Source organism: Palaemon carinicauda, chromosome 27 (assembly GCF_036898095.1).
Source record: "Palaemon carinicauda isolate YSFRI2023 chromosome 27, ASM3689809v2, whole genome shotgun sequence".
In the NCBI taxonomy this organism is placed as follows: domain Eukaryota; kingdom Metazoa; phylum Arthropoda; class Malacostraca; order Decapoda; family Palaemonidae; genus Palaemon; species Palaemon carinicauda.
In genome coordinates, this window is record NC_090751.1 from 40789814 (window position 1) to 40805885 (window position 16072).

At 30.7% G+C, this 16072-nt stretch overlaps 1 protein-coding gene and 1 long non-coding RNA gene across 3 annotated transcripts in view; both read left to right on the forward strand.

Annotated features, from left to right (window-relative positions):
* Positions 1 to 1062, forward strand: part of LOC137621167 (uncharacterized) — a 1234-nt gene extending 172 nt beyond the window's left edge. Inside the window, exons 1-3 of the long non-coding RNA XR_011040148.1 lie at positions 1 to 501; positions 544 to 839; positions 1048 to 1062. The exon at positions 1 to 501 is cut by the window's left edge and continues 172 nt beyond it. This is a non-coding gene — a long non-coding RNA (uncharacterized lncRNA). The remainder of the gene's footprint in view (positions 502 to 543; positions 840 to 1047) is intronic.
* The window catches only part of LOC137620700 (uncharacterized), a 561924-nt gene that overhangs the window by 306102 nt on the left and 239750 nt on the right, over positions 1 to 16072 (forward strand). The window lies entirely within an intron of this gene.

The window sequence follows — 16072 nt, forward strand, 5'->3', positions numbered from 1 at the left end:
TAACCCACGTCCTCAAAATAGAAATTAAGTCTTTATTAAGTCAAATAATAATGTTGATCTGACTAAAAGCGCCATGTACAATTCTTCAAAACCGTAAATGGTATAAGACAATCTTTATGCCTAATGTTCATAAAAAAAGGTTTTAAAATAAAAATTGGATTTACAAATACTTGAAATGGAATAAAACATTCATCTTCACGTCCCAAGATTCATAAGGTTTTAACATTATGAAGTTAAGAATGGATTGAAATAAGAAATAGATTTAAAATTACAAATTTCGTTATGAAACATCTTCCTAATGGTTACCGTAGAATCAATACAATAGAAATACTGAAACACAGAGTATCCACTAAAGTCACGACATCCTCGCTCACTTTGATTATTAAGGAAACATATACACCTAATAAACATGGTCGTAGTCCGACTGTGCAAAAACTTCATCATATGACGCCTCATCGTAACTAGAATAAACACCATGATCTACGATAACAGGACTTTCAGGTACGATAACAGGACTTTCAGGTACGATAACCGGACTTTCAGGTACGATAACCGGACTTGGCACGACAACTTCTTGTGTCTCGACGATCACCGGCGTTGGTGGGGTAACAAGTCCAAGAAGAGAGCCAATGCCCTGCAGAATGGATCCATAGGCGTACACAATCATAGAGAAGAATGTAAGAAGTGTTGCGGGCCTCATGGTGTCAAAGTACTTTGGACGGCGTCTGATCTGAGTTCTGAATCCGAAGACTGCCAAGGTTTGACTAAAGACAAAGCATTAATGAGGAACCGACTTCGGTTTTCAAACTTTCTCAAATAGAGAACGAGGCTCCGTCATGGTAAACTGCTGTATTCTTACATAAGGGCCCTCATTCTTTTTACACATAATACATGCTGTAATTTATTTCTCATTGATTCACTTGTATGTATCTATTACTTCGTTTTCAATCATGCCCTTTTGATTTAAGATATCGATTACTTTATCCATTAACTGTTTAAGTGTTCTTATGATTTATTAAACGGTTATAACTATCTTGTTTCCTGCAGACGGAGAGGAGGAGTCCAGTAGTTAACAACATGATTATCTAAGGAAATATTAGCAAATCAAAAGCTGATCTGTAACAGAAATGTGCTGGTGAATAATTCGAATGCTGGGTTGAGACCTCTGGCAGTTGTCCAGAATAAAGCACTAAGAGTCATTTTGAGCTGTCCATTGAGTACTAGGATTGAAATCATGAGACTGAAATTGAATCTACCGAGTGTTGTTGACCGAATAAGGTAGGTAGCAGAATCTTGACTCAAGGGGGTAGCGGCTATGGCTGCTCTTTGTATGATTAGAAGGGGAGAAAGGACCTTAAAGACGGCTATTGACAGCTATTTAATTAATAGAGGATGTATTGCTAAGTATAACAATTATTTTAAGAAACTGTATATAATATATATAGGAAATGTATTTTATAACTATGTAAAATTACAAGAAGTGGCTCCAATGAAGCCGTGGTTGCGTTACAAAATGTATTTATATACTAGTTTGTAAAAAAGTGAGTGTAATACACACGAAATGAAACAGTTTACTTTGTCTAAAATTAACACAATGCTTCAGGCTAATAGCATAAATATGTGCTGGGATGTTTCAGAGGGTGGTTTTAAGGTTGCATGTGGGGTTGTTGTAAGAGAATATTATGAAAATGATGTGAATACTGATGTGACACTAAAAAATACAGAATGTAAAACTTCTACTACTACAGCTGAATTACAGGCCATTCATGAAGGATTAGCCCTAGTAGTAAACAAGATGAAAGATCGTTTTTATCTATGTTGATTGCCCGAGTGAATTCCATGCACTTAACTGTAGATATCCGGTTGATAGACAATTAGTGAATAAGTATACAAAGAACTTGTGTCTGTAATAAAAGATCAGGGGAATTGTGTCGAAGATTTTTGGGGGTACCGTCTCACCTTGGTATTAAGTTGAATGGGATGGCCGATAGTTTGGCAAAGGATGCTACCAAAAAGAATGATATTGATATAGAAAGCCCAATGACTCCGAGAAGAATAAAGAAAGACCTAAAAGTAGAGGTCATTGTGGGAAGCGGCTGAAATTCGACAAAATTTTGAGTAACGATAGTATCAGTATGACATTATTTGCTTGTGTCGGAAAACAGCAATATTGTATATCATGGTAGGGCATTGTCTAAACTAGATAATTTAATAATGAAGTTACGTTTTGGGATATAGATATTTTTGGGAATACAATGACGATGAAAACTAAATGTTAGTAATGTGAGGAGTTACGGAAACATACTGTACACCATTGTTATTTGATATAATTAATTATCAGAGTTTCGGAACACCACAACAGATAACATAATAAGTCATGTTATTTTCTGAAACAATAACGTTTGTTCCAGAATTGTAAAGAAATTTCCTAATTCATCTTGCAATAAATAATTGATCTATTTTGCCTGTACAATAATATAATTTATAACTATTGATTTTTATACCTTTTCTTAAAATAGTTTTTGTTACTTGATTTGTATGTCTTTTAACTAATTAATTTTGTTATAGCATATCATCAACTTTAGATTTGTATAAAGACTGCTTTATAGTGTGGCCATAGTATAATTGATTCGTTTAATTTTTGCTAAATATAATTTCTTTTAGTATAAAATTTTCTCTTGTATAAATTAGTTTATTTGCTTTTTGTTACAATTCTTATTGTTTGGACTCTGATGAATTTTGTTGGTGGGTGTAGTAGCATACGGCTACACTCCATTTAATGTATATCAATAAGTGTTTTGAATGAGAATTTGAATTTATCTGTAACTGAATAGCACTGAATTTAAAACATCGAATCTTAAGCATTTTATAAAAAAATTCTGGACTGGCTATTTGTCATAATTAATGTTTACCGATTGTTAAAAAATTTCCAGAAATTACCGCAAGACAGTAAAGTAGTTTAGAATCCATATAATGAAATAGAGTTTGAAAGGATGATTGCCAATATAGATCATTAGCCTACAGGATAATATAATAATAGCTGCATAGCAAGAGGTTCTTAGAAGTTCAAAGCATATTTTTCTTGAAAGAAAATAATTCTGTAACAGACTTTGAATATTATAGAAATGGATGCTGGAAATTGAAGATACAAAACTATTTTGTTATAATTTCAGGTCAGCAAATTTAGATTGCTGCTCTTGATCCCGGTTTGATTGAAGACTGTATGAAGTTAAATCAGCAATCTCCTTTGTGAAAATTTTTCAAAAAGCTTGCGCCTAGCGTTGGAATTGGCTTGCTACTTTCCTTTTGTTTTCATTTTCCAGAGTTCCTCTCCTCAGAAGGTACGTGAGAAGCTTACTTTATGGTTAAGCTTTACACATGTTTCTTCTTTTCATTAGGCCTTGGCGTGAATTAAACAGCTGGTCGTCTGTTCCTCTGGTCTTTAAGCTTCATGAAAGTGGTAGAAATTCAAAACCAATGCAGTCTCTTTTTGTTCATTTTTACTAAATTTATTCAAATCGTACAATCAAGTCTATGAAACACAAAATTTCCGTTGCTTGATTTACAGCATTTGTTTTGTTAAGGATTACTTTGTGCAAAACACATTAACTCTTACATGTTAGGTGTTTACAAGGTATCGGCAAATGTTTTTAACAAACATGAAAATCTTGTATTCTATCCACTTGAAGTTTAATGTTATAATTTTCTGCAAGAAGCGCATAAAGTGGTTATGAAAAATGTCTAAGGTAATAGTACATAACTAAAATGATGTAAGGCGTAGGTATTGATTCATTTAATATAGCAGTGTCGTGGGGTTTGGAGTACTGTGGACCCAAAATCAAATAAATTTTACTTTAATGAACTATCTACATATGTACACATACCCATATACATTCAAACACCGAATAATATCTGGTTTAGCACAGTACAGTATTCAAACCGTTGCCAGTGGTTTTCTGGTTGTTAACTTTTACAACACAATATTCAATATACAGCTACTGTCATCAGGATCTTGGTTTGCTTTCTTATAACCCTCTTTACTCTTCGCCTTTGACAAAGTTTCCATAATTTCCCCGTGAATTTAATCATATTCTGCTTATTTATTCTTACTGGCGGCTTTACTTTCAATTACTGATAAAGGCTAATTAACCTCAGATATTAGACTCTTCCTTTTCCTTTTTATTGTTGGTATTACTTTTGAATTTGACAAATGCATATCTTTTTCCTGTCACCAGCTTCAAAAAAAAAAAAAAAAAAAAAAAAAAAAAAAAAAAAAAAAAAAAAAAAAAAAGTGGGGGGAAAATAGAGAAACAAATAAATATATGATAAAATCTATGAGAACAGTTTCATGTATTGATTCTTTATTATATTTGGAATACAGCAAAAATATTTTTGCTGTCCTGATATGATACGAGAAAAATCTACTTCGATCCAAGTCTGAATGGAAAAAAAAGAATAAAAAAAGAAAGTTACCTCAAGCTACAGTATATCACGCTAGATAAACCACAAAATGCTGTCCTCTTAATATATATATATATATATATATATATATATATATATATATATATATATATATATATATATATATATATATATATATATATAATATATATATATATATATATATATATATATATATATATATATATATATATATATATATATATATATATAATATATATATATATATATATATATATATATATATATATATATATATATATATATATATATATATATATATATATATATATATATATATATATATATTCGGTAGGACAGATATAGGTTTTCATCCACCTAATCGCCCATATTGATCTTCGTAAGCCTTATTATTTTAACCACCATTATAAACAATTCATGAGCTCCTTTTTGTCAGAAATGGGTTATTAATTTTCATGATTAACTTTTAAATATACGACCTGCTTTTATGAAAAAAAATCTTTATGAAATCTTAGTTATTCCTGATTTATTTATTTATTTTTTTTTTTTTTGACAAAATTCTTCCAATGAATAAGAGCGCTTTCAAAATATGTAAAAATATTTGACTTTCGGAGTGAAAACTTAACTACTATATTTCAAAAATACCCACTTACCCAAATGACCAGATTCCAAAGTAAACTAAGAAAACAATTTCAGAAATGAAAATCAAAACATTAAGATAACATTATCATATACTAACAAGCATACCTTGAAGTATTATGCTAGAGACGCCCATTAGGTAAAATTTACTATAATTTTGATATCTTTTAGCTAGTATTATCTAATTTTTTTTTTTAGGAGCAAAGTGTCTTCTACCCAAATTGATAAAAATTGCATTGGTCCTGGAGTTACATCTATATTAACAATACTGTTAAACTTATTCTATCAATATTTCCATTGTTGCTTATTTAATGTTGATGCTAGAGTCAAATATGCTTTTCATGTTAAAATACAGCCTCCTTAATTTTTGTGGTCACATTTTGTCATTTAGTGCCAATAGCTTCACCTATATTTACTTTATCTCATACGACACACGGTATTTCATTAATGCCAGGACGTTTTAGGTATGAAATTTACTATGGTTAAAAAGGAGTTTCTGTGTGGTATACTTATTTGTAAACGTAATGTTGGAATTATGTAAACTTTTATTGACCATTATGATTTTATATTAAAGAGAATAGAGATTATTGTTTAATAAAGTACCAGATCTTTGATTTGCTTTAATCTTAGAAAAGTTTCTCCCGACATCTTAAAATGCATACTGGATATTTTATTCCCCTCAGATTATCCATCTAGCATAATATAGTTGAGGAATCGAGAAGATTTTTTATTATGGAGGGTCAAATATATTTTAAGAATATGGACATTGTGCGGTATGTTGTTGTGGTATTTTTTACATATACCAAATTCAGCCTAAACACCGTGCAGATTGTTGTTGCGGTACTGTCTACATATACCAAATTCAGCCTAAACACCGTGCAGATTGTTGTTGCGGTACTGTCTACATATTGCGGTACTTTTTACATATACCAAATTCAGCCTCAACACTGCGGTTTATTGTTGCAGTACTTTTTACATATAAATTCAGCCTCAACACTGCGGTTTATTGTCGCGGTACTTTTTAGCCTCAACACTGCGGTTTATTGTTGCGGTACTTTTTACACAAACTCAGCCTCAACACTGCGGTTTATTGTTGCGGTACTTTATACATATACCAAATTCAGCCTCAACACTATGCGGTACGTTGTTTCGGTACATTTAACACATACCAAATTCAGCCTCAGCGCTGTGCTGTTTGTTGTTGCGGTACTTTTAACATACCAAAGTCAGACTCAACACCGTGTGGTATGTTTCTTGCGGTACTTTTACATATACCAAATTCAGCCTCAACAATGTGCGGTTTGTTGTTGCAGTACTTTTTACACATACTAAATTCAGCCTCAAAAAGAGTGTTACAGTTTAATACGTTTGTGGCAGTGTTAGTCAAGGTGAGCACTACAGCAGAGATACTGAAATGCATTTGTTAATTCAAAGAAAAGCCATTTTATAAAACCTAAACACAAACCTCTGCTGTAATATACATAATGTTACAGTTTCAGGATTCATGTATTACTCAAGCAAGTCCAAAACTTAATGAAAATGAAGACCAATTGATATGAGACTACCCAATAAACCCTTATTCTATAATAGAACTAACAGTAAAGTTTTAGATAAAGCATTCCTTACAGTTTAATGATAGGATGAAGTTTCTTTATTAGATCGAAGTTTCTTTATTAGATCTATTTGTTCTAAGTTTCAATAAGCCAAAGGTTAAAAATTTTAGTTTTTGCCGTAAGCAATCTCAAACTATATACCTCGAGATATTCCATTAATTCTGCAATTTTTATCAAATACTAAACAATATAATATTCTAGTTAAGGACAATAATCTGAAAGTTCAACACAAGGTTATTTATTTCAGTAGGCTTAGCATCAAAAAGTTATATCCTGAATTCAAGAGCGTTCAGGTAGACATACCTCAAAGATTTTTTTTTTTTTTTTTTTGACAATTTATCCAAGATTCCTGAATTATGATAGTAGCATAAACTACAAAAATATGAAATTATAAACTACAAAAATATCAATTTATATGTGCATCTGAACGTTAAGTTACAAGCGAATATTTTATATGAAATTCTTGAGCAAGAAAGCTTAGAGATAAAGTTTAAAAAAATTTATATTAAAATAATTTAGAGGCAAGTAACTAAGCTAACAACAATGCCAGGTGTCATGAATGAATTAAAAAGTCTTCCAAAGTTTAGAGCTATAGTTAAAAAGATTTACATTAAAGCATTCTACTGGGCAAGCATCAAAGCTAACGATAATGCCACGTCTCATGAATGAATTAAAATTTTTCCAAATCTTTAAGGAAACAATCTTAACTGTCCAAAAGAGGAATAATTCATAATTTGTCCGGGAGATTAACATTTCAGAATTAAGAGATTAAAGGCTTTTAGAACTTAAAAATTTTTACATCACGACGACAGCAAGAATTTCCAAAATTGTAATATTCTTAGTAAAAAATAATGCCTCACAGTTAAAATTTCTCTTTGTGACCAGTATTTACTTTAAACAGTGTAGACAATTCTTCAAAACAGATCAATAGTATTCCTTATCACCGCCATAATCGTAGTAGTCTTCATCAGCAACGTCAACGCCATCGTCATAGTCATAACCGTCGTAGACGGGAAAACTCAACAAGAAAGATTCATCGTAGATGGGATGCTCCTCGTGATAATTATCACCAAATCCGCCAACATAAGAACTGTCCGATATGGGGACATCCTGCGAGTCAACGATCTGTGGTACCGAGTCAAAGCTCGGGTCAAATAAAAACCTTTTGACTTTACTTAGAAACGTTCCACCAATCGGGGCAACCAATATGATACAGGAAAAAAGACAAAGACTTTGAATCTTCATGATGAAATACAAGTTCTAATACAGTTCTTCTGATATGGACGGTTAAGAGCGGAATAAAAGTACTGAGCTTCTAGAGCCAGCAACGACGGCTTTAAACCTTCTCTGGACCCTCCCATCAGAAAACAAGGCCCTTGGTAAGTGGTTGCTTCTGGAGAATAACTATTTACGAATAATTACCATCAGTACTTACTTTATACTCATCTACAATAATAGATCACCTGTCAAACTGGTTATCTTAGTTATAGTAATTGAATTTTTATTTAAATTCCAAAACTATCTTTTCATTTGACCCTTCCTTATCATTCCATGTCCAAAAGTGATTATGAGCACATCTGTTGGTGCCCCAAGAATGGCTGCACCAAGAAATAGCCCACCTACCATTATTTAGACAAAGAAAGACTACTTCCGTATCATTGAAAACAGTATTGTTACACGCCTTTTAACTTATATTAAATCATGTGCAAAATATATTTACATATGAACTATAATTCGTAATTCCTGTAGAGCAAATATCTCGTTTAGCATTAAATGATTGTCAGAGACATGTTAAAATATCTATCAATTTGTCTGCCTATAAAAAGATAAAATGGACACCGAATTCTTAATAAAGATCCGTGATTTTAATCATGTTCAACTTTTCTTCTAAATATAACAGAAAATCTAAAGTTTTTTTGCTAATTGGGAATTAGGTTTAATTTTCAACTCCCGTTTTATGTGATTTAACAAATAATCAAGATTGTTATCAAAATTATAGTCTGAATGTCGTTTTGGACAGTTAATCTTCTGTTACAAATAGCTTGTCAATATTAATGGCATCGTTTAAAAAAATTATTCACATATAAAACTGAGAGAGAGAGAGAGAGAGAGAGAGAGAGAGAGAGAGAGAGAGAGAGAGAGAGAGAGAGAGAGAGAGAGAGAGAGAGAGAGAGAGAGAGAGAGAGAGAGATTGTCCCTAATCTCTCTCTCTCTCTCTCTCTCTCTCTCTCTCTCTCTCTCTCTCTCTCTCTCTCTCTCTCTCTCTCTGTATATATATACACATATATATATATATATATATATATATATATATATATATATATATCTATATATATAAATATATGTATATATATATATATATATATATATATATATATATATATATATATATATATATATTACATATTTTATATATACACATACATGTATAAATACATATATATATATATATATATATATATATATATATATATATATATATGTATATAAAATATATATATATATATATATATATATATATATATATATATATATATATATATATATATATATATATATATACAATATTCATATGTATATATATACATATATATGTATATATATATAATATAATATATATATATATATATATATATATATATATATATATATATATATATATATATATATATATATATATATATATATATATATATATATATATACAGTATATATATGCATAAAAGTAGAAACCTACTAACAGATACAAATCCCTTTTTTCCTGTTCCTTGCGGATCATTTTGAAGTAATGTATTCAGTTCTAAAGGGAAATCATGGGGAACAATCATGTTTGCTTGAAAAATGTAAAAGAAAGCTATATGAAAATGACATAGAATTGTTGAAGGGGATTTTGAAATTAATGAATTGTGGAAATCGTTGGATAAACTGAATAATGGAAAATCACTTAAAAGATATGGATTAGCTGCGGAGCTTTATAAAAGATTCCGCAATATCAAAACAGATCTTTCAGAGCTAATAAATTATATGCTGAAATAAATATATATAGGACTCACAAGATCTGACAATGATAAAACTACGCTCAAACGATGGAAATTTGGAACAGAAGTTATTTTAAAAAACTCAAGTAACAATGTTTGAAACTTGTACTTGCAAAAACATTATCACCAGAACAACACTGCGACATTCCAGACAGATCTATCGTTCTCTGCAGTACTACAACAAGAAATATAATAATTTATATAAGAGAAAGTAATATGATAGCAGGGTTTTTTTAACAGCTTTTGATAAAGTGAACTTGCCCTTTCTTTTCAGAATTATGCAAGAGTTTGAATTTTCAGAGAAATTTATTTCATATGGGAAAAATTGTATAAGAATATCAAATTAATGAGAAAGGTTAGTTGGACAAGGTTGCTTACCATCAGTGTTATTGTAAATAATATTCCAGGAGCCATTGAACAACATTAAAAACCAATACAAGGATAGTACCACATGAATTGTCAAAGAGAAAATTTTAATTAAACTACCGTACTACTGTATATGGATTTTGTGGTAATACAATACAGTTTTTTGTGATGATGGTTCATTAATAGATTACCCAAGGAAAAAGAGGAATTGTAGCTGCAACTGGATCATTATTGATAAAATAATAATGTTGTAACTGAGTTATTGGTGAATTGCTAGGCAAAAAAAAAAAAAAAAAAAAAAAAAAAAAAAAAAAAAAAAAAAAAAAAAAAAAATGCAAGTTAACTTGTTTCAGAGTTTTGAACTGTGGTAAAATCCGGGGTAAATACTTCAGCAATTTGTATGAGAAGACGTAAAACAAACTGGTCAAGATCCTAAAAAAGCGTTGAAAATTCAGTTAACATCTCATGTAAAAGGTCACTTTGCTAGAAAGCCTTAATAATCAACTTGATATTGTTAAGAATGTGGTTTGTAGCTCACACACTTACGGTTAGAAAAAACCAACATAAAATACTTAATGCAATAATTTTTACGTATGCATGATGTGATATATCTCGACCTGTAAAACGTAGTATCTTGCATTTGTCAAAGTTAGAAGGAAGTTTGAGAATAACAAATATTAAAGAAAAAGAAAAATCAATATTTTGTGTCACTTGTTTAAAAATCATAATAAGAATTAACTGGTTATCTAGATATAATTGTTCTCTTATGGCATGATGCAATTAGTTCATTTATCAGAAATGTGATATTCTACTCCTGAATATTATTCTTTTGGCAGTATATTGTGTAAGGAAAGTATATCACAGCAAAAGACCTCCTAAATCTAAGTGACAGAGAAACATAATGTCATTTTGGAAGAGATAAACTGCGGTAGTATAAGATAATGATCCCAGCCTTAGATGGAAACATACGTGGCAAAACATTAATAGTACGTTCGTCAAAGAAGAAATGGAATTTGTGATTAGGCCTATTCATGAGTTACTATAAAAAAAAGACTTCATATGCTAATATTAAAAGAAGATTAAAAATGTGACCAATTTGATGGAACCGACTTTGACCCAATGTACGTTTTCTTCTATTGTCGAGACAAAAAAGCTCTATCAAAAGGTATGGATTTTGTTGTCAGAAAATTCTTAAAACGAATAATTGATTTTTTTTTTCAAACCATTATCTAATGATATCGCAGAAAAATCAGAGGTTGATAAAAACAGTTACCATTTTGTTGATCACCAGCTATTTGTGTTGTATGTGGATGTGTTATAAACACAACAATAATTACCAAAATATCATAATTTTTTCTTAATTATGAGGTTAGAATTACAAAGGCTGTATAATAAATGTAGATATATAGTTATTATTTCTAGTTATGTAATGAATGAGTATTCAACCATACATTTTGATTTTGGCTTATATTTTTTTGTAGAACCTTGTCTAAGTTTATATCTATATTTTGTTATATACTTTTTTTTTTTTTTTTTTTTTTTAAATAACGGACATTATTGAAATGTAATCGGATTTTATAATAAAAGGTAAATATGACAGACCAAACAACCACTCACTTAAAATATTGTACAAATATTCTTTTTTTCATTTGGCATAGATGCGACTGTCGACACCAGCGTCTGTGGCTACTGTTTTATCTTTAGACGAATATATAAGCATGCTTATAAAAACAATGATTCCTTTTTATACCTCATCAGAAAGATAAACTAAGAGCCTACTTTCTGTCTTTGATAGCGTGTAATTTTCCTGTATTTTGTCAAGTAATCAACTGATTATGATATATAAAATTTTTACTATTTCCTAGGAATATCTGTGAAAATAACAAACACTTTGGTTTAGACAAAATACAACAAAACTTTTATAAAAAAAAAAAAACCTTCTTTAGTAATAAAGCACAAAGGATTTTCAGGAACTTTTATTTGAATGAAGGGAAATAAAAACCAAAGTTTGTTGAGCATTTGCTGAAAATCAATAGATTTATGACATGAACATTTTTTTCCGTCAGCCATTCTCACTTGCCAATGAAATGCCATGAGCACTGTCATCAACAGCTGTCCAAGAAAAGGCCTCTTCGGGGGAAAATAACAAAGAATGGTGTAGTGGAGGTTTGAGAGAGAGAGAGAGAGAGAGAGAGAGAGAGAGAGAGAGAGAGAGAGAGAGAGAGAGAGAGAGAAGGGGGAATATTTAGTATTCAAGATATCAAATATGGTGAAGTGCAGGTTTGAGAGAGAGAGAGAGAGAGAGAGAGAGAGAGAGAGAGAGAGAGAGAGAGAGAGAGAGAGAGAAAATATCTAGTACTCAAGATATCAAGAATGGTGTAGTGGAGGTTTGAGAGAGAGAGAGAGAGAGAGAGAGAGAGAGAGAGAGAGAGAGAGAGAGAGAGAGAGAGAGAGAGAGAGAGAGAGAATATCTAGTACTCAAGATATCAAGAATGGTGTAGTGGAGGTTTGAGAGAGAGAGAGAGAGAGAGAGAGAGAGAGAGAGAGAGAGAGAGAGAGAGAGAGAGAGAGAGAGAGAGAATATCTAGTACTCAAGATATCAAGAATGGTGTAGTGGAGGTTTGAGAGAGAGAGAGAGAGAGAGAGAGAGAGAGAGAGAGAGAGAGAGAGAGAGAGAGAGAGAGAGAGAAGGGGAATATCTAGTACTCAAGATATCCCTATGGTCAGCAGGCTGCTCCTCCAAAGTTACAATTACCTCCACATGCGGTATTCAAGTGCCTTCCTTGACATCGTAGTCAGTAACTTTTGCTAGCATTACGTGTCTCTCTCACTTGGCTTTTATAGCCACTAATGGAAAAGGGTAAAATTGATATTTCGATCCACCTGACAAGGAGAAAATGTATTCTTAATCTTTGCACAGTAAAGATCCAATGGAGGAAGATTTTGTATTAATTATACGTAAAAACTCACAAAGTCATATCTGTGATTTTTTTACCGTTAAGAAAATATTCCTCTTACTACGATCTATGTTTGACCGATAAACCTGATAAAATGATAAAATTCAAGATAATATCCATATAATGTACACAGAATAAACTACAGTTTATATTATATTTCTTTGTTTATCAAATAAATTCACCATACACTGCATAAACTGCAGTTCGTCTTGTCACATTTTTTTTGTTTATCAAATAAATTCACCCTACACAGCATAAACTGCCGTTCGTCTTATCATATTTCTTTGTTTATCAAATAAATTCACCATACACTGCATAAACTGCAGTTCGTCTTATCATATTTCTTTGTTTATCAAATAAATTCACTATACACTGCATAAACTGCAGTTCATCTTATCACATTTCTTTGTTTATCAAATAAATTCACCATACACTGCATAAACTGCAGTTCGTCTTATCATATTTCTTTGTTTATCAAATAAATTCACTATACACTGCATAAACTGCAGTTCGTCTTGTCACATTTTTTTTGTTTATCAAATAAATTCACCCTACACAGCATAAACTGCCGTTCGTCTTATCATATTTCTTTGTTTATCAAATAAATTCACCATACACTGCATAAACTGCAGTTCGTCTTATCATATTTCTTTGTTTATCAAATAAATTCACCATACACTGCATAAACTGCAGTTCGTCTTATCATATTTCTTTGTTTATCAAATAAATTCACTATACACTGCATAAACTGCAGTTCGTCTTGTCACATTTTTTTTGTTTATCAAATAAATTCACCCTACAGAGCATAAACTGCAGTTCATCTTATCACATTTCTTTGCTTATCAAATGAATTCACCATACACTGCATAAACTGCAGTTCGTCTTATCATATTTCTTTGTTTATCAAATAAATTCACTATACACTGCATAAACTGCAGTTCGTCTTATCATATTTCTTTGTTTATCAAATAAATTCACTATACACTGCATAAACTGCAGTTCGTCTTATCATATTTCTTTGTTTATCAAATAAATTCACTATACACTGCATAAACTGCAGTTCGTCTTGTCACATTTTTTTTGTTTATCAAATAAATTCACCCTACACAGCATAAACTGCCGTTCGTCTTATCATATTTCTTTGTTTATCAAATAAATTCACCATACACTGCATAAACTGCAGTTCGTCTTATCATATTTCTTTGTTTATCAAATAAATTCACCATACACTGCATAAACTGCCGTTCGTCTTATCATATTTCTTTGTTTATCAAATAAATTCACCATACACTGCATAAACTGCCGTTCGTCTTATCATATTTCTTTGTTTATCAAATAAATTCACCATACACTGCATAAACTGCCGTTCGTCTTATCATATTTCTTTGTTTATCAAATAAATTCACCATACACTGCATAAACTGCCGTTCGTCTTATCATATTTCTTTGTTTATCAAATAAATTCACCATACACTGCATAAACTGCCGTTCGTCTTATCATATTTCTTTGTTTATCAAATAAATTCACCATACACTGCATAAACTGCAGTTCGTCTTATCATATTTCTTTGTTTATCAAATAAATTCACCATACACTGCATAAACTGCAGTTCGTCTTGTCACATTTTTTTTGTTTATCAAATAAATTCACCCTACACAGCATAAACTGCCGTTCGTCTTATCATATTTCTTTGTTTATCAAATAAATTCACCATACACTGCATAAACTGCAGTTCATCTTATCACATTTCTTTGCTTATCAAATGAATTCACCATACACTGCATAAACTGCAGTTCGTCTTATCATATTTCTTTGTTTATCAAATAAATTCACTATACACTGCATAAACTGCAGTTCGTCTTATCATATTTCTTTGTTTATCAAATAAATTCACTATACACTGCATAAACTGCAGTTCGTCTTATCATATTTCTTTGTTTATCAAATAAATTCACTATACACTGCATAAACTGCAGTTCGTCTTATCATATTTCTTTGTTCATCAAATAAATTCACCATACACTGCATAAATAAATTCACCACACACTGCATAAACTGCAGTTCGTCTTATCATATTTCTTTGTTTATCAAATGAATTCACAATACACCGCATAAACTGCGGTTCGTCTTATCATATTATTTTGTTTATCAAATAAATTCATCAAATATATAGTGCTGTGCTACATTTATGCCAATCTTATATAACATATCAAAGTACATTCAGCTGTCGGCTGAATTTCGGAGGATCAATAAATCTTTCGTAAAACTATTATCTGTAAATCTCTAATGCTATGCCAGTCCTTTCAACGTGGTCTAGGCAAACACTCCACTGTACTCCACATGATATAATGTAGAAATTGCAGCTTCTAATTCATTGATCATTATAAAAAAAAAAAAAAAATAATTTATTTCTAGAAGATTAATTATCACATTCTTTAATTTGGCTGATATTAATACTATAATGTTGAGATTATCCTTATCTTTAAAAGATTGTATTTCCAACTTACATTATGTTAGTTTTATAATGTAGTCTATGGTATCAATTATTAACTCTAATAGTTTTAATGATAATGATCATTGTAATAATTCTAATAAAAATGACAATTTTAATAATTTTGATAGATCGGCAGCGAGTCTACAAATTGTTGTACGCAATCGTTTGGATATAATTCAGTATTTAATAAAGGAACATCACGTGTATTGAATTACAGACAATGCGTGATTTTTTTTTTTTTTTTTTTTTGTCTGGTTAGCACAGTATCACTTAAATAAAGAGTTTGAACTTGACCGAGCTTAAATTAACGACAATAATCCAATCTCTCTCTCTCTCTCTCTCTCTCTCTCTCTCTCTCTCTCTCTCTCTCTCTCTCTCTCTCTCTTACCTATGCATGTATATCTATACACACAAACAGATATGTTTATTATGCTCTTCTCAAGGTTAAAAAAAAGAACTACGGATTTTGTATTTTTAATCCTTATATAACTTTCCATTAAACGAATAGATATAAAGTAACT